At 34.3% G+C, this 6,000-nt stretch overlaps 1 protein-coding gene across 1 annotated transcript in view; it reads right to left on the bottom strand.

Annotated features, from left to right (window-relative positions):
* LOC118849782 (solute carrier organic anion transporter family member 1B1-like) overlaps positions 1 to 2,745 on the bottom strand; it is a 101,064-nt gene extending 98,319 nt beyond the window's left edge. The window contains exon 1 of the mRNA XM_036758749.1: positions 2,661 to 2,745. The gene's annotated coding sequence lies outside the window, so the exon portion shown is untranslated. The remainder of the gene's footprint in view (positions 1 to 2,660) is intronic.
* Positions 2,746 to 6,000: the final 3,255 nt, after the last annotated feature.

Consider the following 6,000-nt stretch of genomic DNA (forward strand, 5'->3'; position numbering starts at 1 on the left):
AAGTCATAGGTCTTTGGTCATAAAGAAATGAGAATATAAAACAAAGAACAAGAGGGTATTTCCATAATTAGAGAGAATTACAGGTATGTTCTAAGGGAGCTCGGAAAAAAAAAGATTATCTAGAAGCATCAGAAGATTCTAGTGTATTGGAAAGATCACTGGATTTAAAGGCAAAGGACTTGGCTAAGAATCTCCACTCTACTGCTGACTTTTGCACTTAGTAACAAATTGCTTAACCTCTTTGGGCCTCATTTTCCTTATCTTTAAAATGAAGAGACATTAAACTTGATAATTTTAGGTCTAGATTAATAAAGCCATGAAGAGACAGCATTTTTATTACGTTTTGAAGGATATATAGAAGTTCAACAGAGATATCAAATTCTTCCCCAATGAACAATGAATAATACCCTTAGAGTCTAGAATACTTGAGTTCAAATCTTGCTGCAGACACATGCTTCTTCTATGACAAAGGGCCAATTACTTAACCTCTCAGTGTCCTAGGAAATTCTCTAAGACTGTGAGTTGCAGAGTAGGTGCTGCTCTGAATTAATAGAGCAAATATCCATGCTGATTGTATATTTGGTTGAGAAACATGATTTTGTATATCAGTATAACGTATGACTAGATATGCATTTATCTTTGTGTACAATGCATGCATATATAAAAACTCAAAGGGTATTCCATTATCGGTAGCTGTAAGATATATCTACATGTTTACATCCATACACTTTTAAATACTTATATATTTCTGTGATTTCACTGAAGTTAGATCACAACTCATCTTTTTTTGTATTACATTAACACATATATGTAAATATATACCTACATATAAAAACACACACATATACACAATATATCAAATGAAGAATTTAAAAGCTTTGTTCTTTATTTAGTCCAAATGGAGACATGAAATTTGTACTATAAGAATATAAATGAAAACAAGAAGCATCAGAGGCCACTCATATTTTATTTGTAATAGCTAGTATAAATTTTCAAGCCTGCTTTCATGGGATTATATTCATTGAAAGGAAGAGACAAATATTATACTTGATTGCAATAGGCACAATCATTCCTTTGGCAGGGTGGGAAAGATCACTAGATTTTGAGTTAGTTAGATGATCACAAAAGCACAGAATTTTAGAGATGGTAGGAACTCAAAAGACCATCTAGTCCAACTCATGCCTGAAAAGGAATCCTTTTTATACCCCCAAAGTGGTCATCCAGTCGTCTTGTGAAACTCTAGTTAGCAGAAGTGCAACACCTCTCTAAAACAGCCCTTTCTGCTTCTGGAAAGTTCTACTTAGTAGAAATTTGTTTTGTTTTCATTTTTTTCCTGACACCAAACCTAAATTTGTATGTCTGCAACTTTGACACTTTGTTCCTGGTTCTGCCCTCTGGGGCTAAACAGAACAAGTTTTTTTTCTCTTCCAAAGGAAAGGTCTTCAACACTTGAACACAACTATTATGTTTCCCCTGCATCTTTTCTTCTAAATGCAACACATTCTCACTTCCTTCCATTCTTCATTACCTAACATGGACTTTAAGCCCTTCACTATTTAGGCTTAACTCCTCCAGTTTAACAAGGTCCTAGGACCCAGATGTAAACACAGTTTAGTTGTGGCCTCAGCAGGGAAAAATAATAAGGGTCTCTTACCTCCAAGAACTTATACTTCTCTTAATGGTAACCCAAGATGAAACAAGAATGAGAAGGTAGAGTCATATAATTTTAGATATGGAAAGGAGCTTAGAGATCTAATCAATTACTATCCTTTGAGGTATCCAAGGTTAAGTGATTTTCCTAAGGTTTCGCAGTTAGTGTGATTGGGACTATACCTAGGAATCTCAGTACTTTCTAAGAGGCAAACGTTCCTCAAAAACAGCATATCACCCATGTTAAACCTGTAGGTCCCCACTCCCACCACACTTCCTGAGACCCTCAGAGAAACTGAATGGGAAGTTTAATTAGTGTTTTGAGTCTTGGAAAGAGAATGCCATGACTCTCAAGAAGTTGAAGGAGGGGGAACAGAGATCTTATTCTCACTTGTCTGTGATTTCCTTTGAAAATTTTATTCTTCCTATACTCACATCAATTGTTGTCAAAATTAAATACTTTTCCCATAGGTGTACCCTGACATCTCTCTATTCTCATTCCACTACTTCCCAAAATTACCCTCACCTCAATTACTATCAGTGTCTGTGATCATTGGGATTTACTCATGGAGAGTGCAGTTAGGGTGCGGGGAGATGATCTTCCTTTATATATTATTTCAACAGCTGAATCGAGTGTATATACTCAGGGAATGAAGTAGAATAGGTTGAGAATGGGAAAAAGTAATTGGAGCTCAACTCAAACATTCTACTTTATCTACCTGTTTTCCTACCTTTAATCTACCTTTATCTACTTTATCTGTTTGGAACTTAAAGAACAGAAACAGAATTTCCCACTTCAAAATCAATCTATCCACAATTCCCAAATTCATCTTTAAGCACAAAGTAAAGGCAAAGCATAGACACACTTAAAACGAGATTTGAATAGAGCAAAGTCTTAAAAAGAGCTTCATGTTGGAAAAATGAAATATTTTTCATGACTATTCATAATGCTTACCAAAACTGGTTGGATAGAAAAAATATTTCAATTAACAAATCTAGAAGGTTCTTACCTAGACTTAGAATCCAGCAGTGGTACATCCATCCCTTTTCCTGTTGATATTAAATGGACTGTCTTTAAGTGGAAAGCTCAGTGTTTATTTTCCTTAAATTTTAATCACTCTAGTGATGATTAACTATCTTATCTGGTCATAATCCTAGTCAAATAGAAATAAATTCCTGAGTTAATGTGAGCTTTTAGGAAATTTACATTTCTTTCCTCTCTAGCATCTTCCATTTCACATAAGCTTATATTAATAAAAAGATAATATTAACATACTCACTGAATTTTAAAATTATGTTAAATATATTTAAGTTTTCCACCCCAGTTTAGCACAATGTGATACTTGTTGACTTTTCCTGACTAGTCTTAAGCTCTGGGAATGATTTGGAGGTTACCACTGGTTAGTATCTGTTTATTCAATTTAGATGGTCACTTTATATTTCTTCTACTAGATGGTATTTCATTCAGATTATCACAGGCATTTTGAGCTATTCAATATAGAAAAGAATTCAAGACAATTAAGAAAATTATTTCCATAAGTTCCTTTCACTTTTAAGAAGATCAAAGCCATTCTATTTTTCTTAAATATAGAGAACCTCTAATGTACGGGTTTTAACCATTTTTGAGTCATGAACCACTTTGGGAGTTTTGTGAAGTCTATAGACCTTTTTTAGAATAATATTTTTAAATGCACAAAATAAAATACATATAATTATAAAAATCAGTTATATTTAAATACATTTATCCAAATATCTATATTTAAAAAAATTCAGGTTTAGAATCTCTACTCTAAAGTATTCTGTAGTTCCAAAGGTTAATTTGATGTGATAAATACTGAATTCTGTGTTAAAAATAAAAGGCTGTTTATCCATGCAATTGGCTTTTGAAATGGCCAAATCAAAGAACCTGGTCAAAATGGACCTTTGCATTATGGATTCACCATGATATTAAATAAGAATAAATGCAAAATAGAAATCTGGAATCCTTCTAGCTCTTTACAATTAGTTTCCAGTCACCAAAAATTATGAGCTATTATGACTACAGAAAATTTCACTTATATCTTCTGAGGTTGTAGAAGTCATTAGCTATTTGTTATATTACCATGCACCTGTTCCTGCTGTCTGTACTAGGATATAGGTCCATGGGATGTACATGAGAGTGTCTCAGTTTCACTTTTGCTTCATATTTTAATTAACAAATATAAGTTATGAGGTAAGCATAAGAGAAATAGTTATAAGGTCCACAACTCTATAGTCTATATTACTGCTCTACAAAATTGCCCTATTTGCCAGAAGACCATTATTAAAACTGGTATATGGATCCATCTTCAGAAACTCATGGGAACAGCTTGGCAGATCATATTGGTCAATTCAGTATTGTTTGTCTTTCATTCATGAAGAGGACCAATGATATTATGAGCATGATGTCTTGACTTGCACATGAATTGGATTTAAGTGAGGCAGAGCTGCATAATACTGTCAGCATTTGTTGTTGTCTAGTCATTCAGTCTTGTCCAACATTTCACGACCCCATAGACTATAGTGCTCCAGGACCCTCTGACCTCCACTGTCTCTTGAGTTTGTCTGAGTTCGATGTTCATTGTTACCATGATACTATCTATCCATTTCATCCTTTGACATCCCTTTTTCCTTTTGCCTTCAATCTTTCCCAACATCAGGGTCTTTTCCAATGAGTCCCATGTTCTCATTATGTGTCCAAAGTATTTAAGCTTCAGCTTCAGTTTTTGACCTTCCATTAAATAGCCTGAATTAATTTCTTTAAGTGCTGACTGATTTGATCTCCTTGCTGTCCAATGAACTCTCAAAAGTCTTCTCTAGGATCTCAATTCAAAAGTGTTGATTCTGTGGCACTTTGCTTTCCAATTCTCACGGCCATACATTGCTATTGGAAAAAAACATAGCCTTGACTATAGTGATCTTTGTTAGCAAGGTCATGTCTATGCTTTTTAGTATATTGTCCAGATTTGCCATAGTTTTCCTTCCAAGGAACAAGCTTCTTTTAATTTCAAAGCTGCAGCCACTGTCTGCAGTGATCTTAGACCATAAGAATATAAAATCTAACACTGCTTCCATTTCTTCTTCCTCTATTTTCCGGGAAGTGATGGGGCTGGTTGCCAAGATCTTTGTTTTTTCTTAATCTTAATCTTCAAGTCACCTTTGGCACTCCTCTTTCACTCTCAATTAAGAGGCTTTTTAATTCCTCTTCATTTTCCTTCCACTATGATGGTATGGTCTGCATATCAGAAATGTTAGTATTTCTCCCACCAACCTTAATTCTAACTTTTGAATCATCCAGCCTAGGATTTTGCGTTAGGTACTCTGCATATAAGTTAAATAAATAAGGTGACACTACACAACCTTGTCTTACTCCTTTTCCAAGTTCAAACTAATAAGTTATTCCATGTTTGCTTCTAATTGCTACTTCTTGACCAGAATACAGGTTCCTTAGGAGACAAGTAAAATGGTCTGGTACTCCCATCTCTTTGTGGGCTTGCCAAATGTTGTTGTGATACACACAGTCAAAGGCTTTAGTGCAGTCAAGGAATCAGAAGGAGATTTTTTTCTAGACTTCTCTTGCTTTCTCTCCAGTGAATGTTGGCAATTTGGTCTCTAATTCCTTTGCCTCATCAAAAACCAACCTGTTCTTCTGCTAATTCTCCAGTCACATATTGCAGAAGGGTAGCTTGAAGTATCTTAAGCATAATCTTGTTGGCATGTGAAATTACTACAATTGTTTGGTAATTTGAACATTCCTTGGCATTACTCTTCTTTAGGATTGGGATGTAAACTGATCTTTTCTAATCCGGTGGCCACTGTTGAGTTTTCCAAATTTGCTGACATATTGAGTGAAGCATAATTTTTTTTGTTAGGATTTTAAATAGCTTGGCTAGAATTCCATCACCTCCATTAGCCTTATTATTAGGAATATTTCTTAAGGCCCACTTGAATTCATTCTCCAGGATGTATGGATCTAGATCAACAACCACACCATCATGGTTATCATTGATGTTAAAATTTTTCTTATACAGTTCTTCTGTCTATTCTCCTGACCTTTTCTCAATTTCTTTTGCTTCTATTAAATACCTACCATTTTTGTCCTTTATTATGTTCCTTTTTGCATGAAATTTTCCCTTGATACCTCTAATTTCCTTGAAGAAATCTCATCTTTTCAATTCTATTGTTTTCTTCTATTTCTTTGCATTGATCATTTAAGAAAACCTTGTCACTCCTTGCTATTCTCTAGAATTCTGCATTCAGTCAAGTATATCTTTTGTTTCTTTTTTACCTTTCATTTTCTTTCTTTTCTTAGCTATCTGTAAAGCCTCATTA

This window comes from Trichosurus vulpecula, chromosome 5 (genome assembly GCF_011100635.1).
Source record: "Trichosurus vulpecula isolate mTriVul1 chromosome 5, mTriVul1.pri, whole genome shotgun sequence".
Taxonomy (NCBI): domain Eukaryota; kingdom Metazoa; phylum Chordata; class Mammalia; order Diprotodontia; family Phalangeridae; genus Trichosurus; species Trichosurus vulpecula.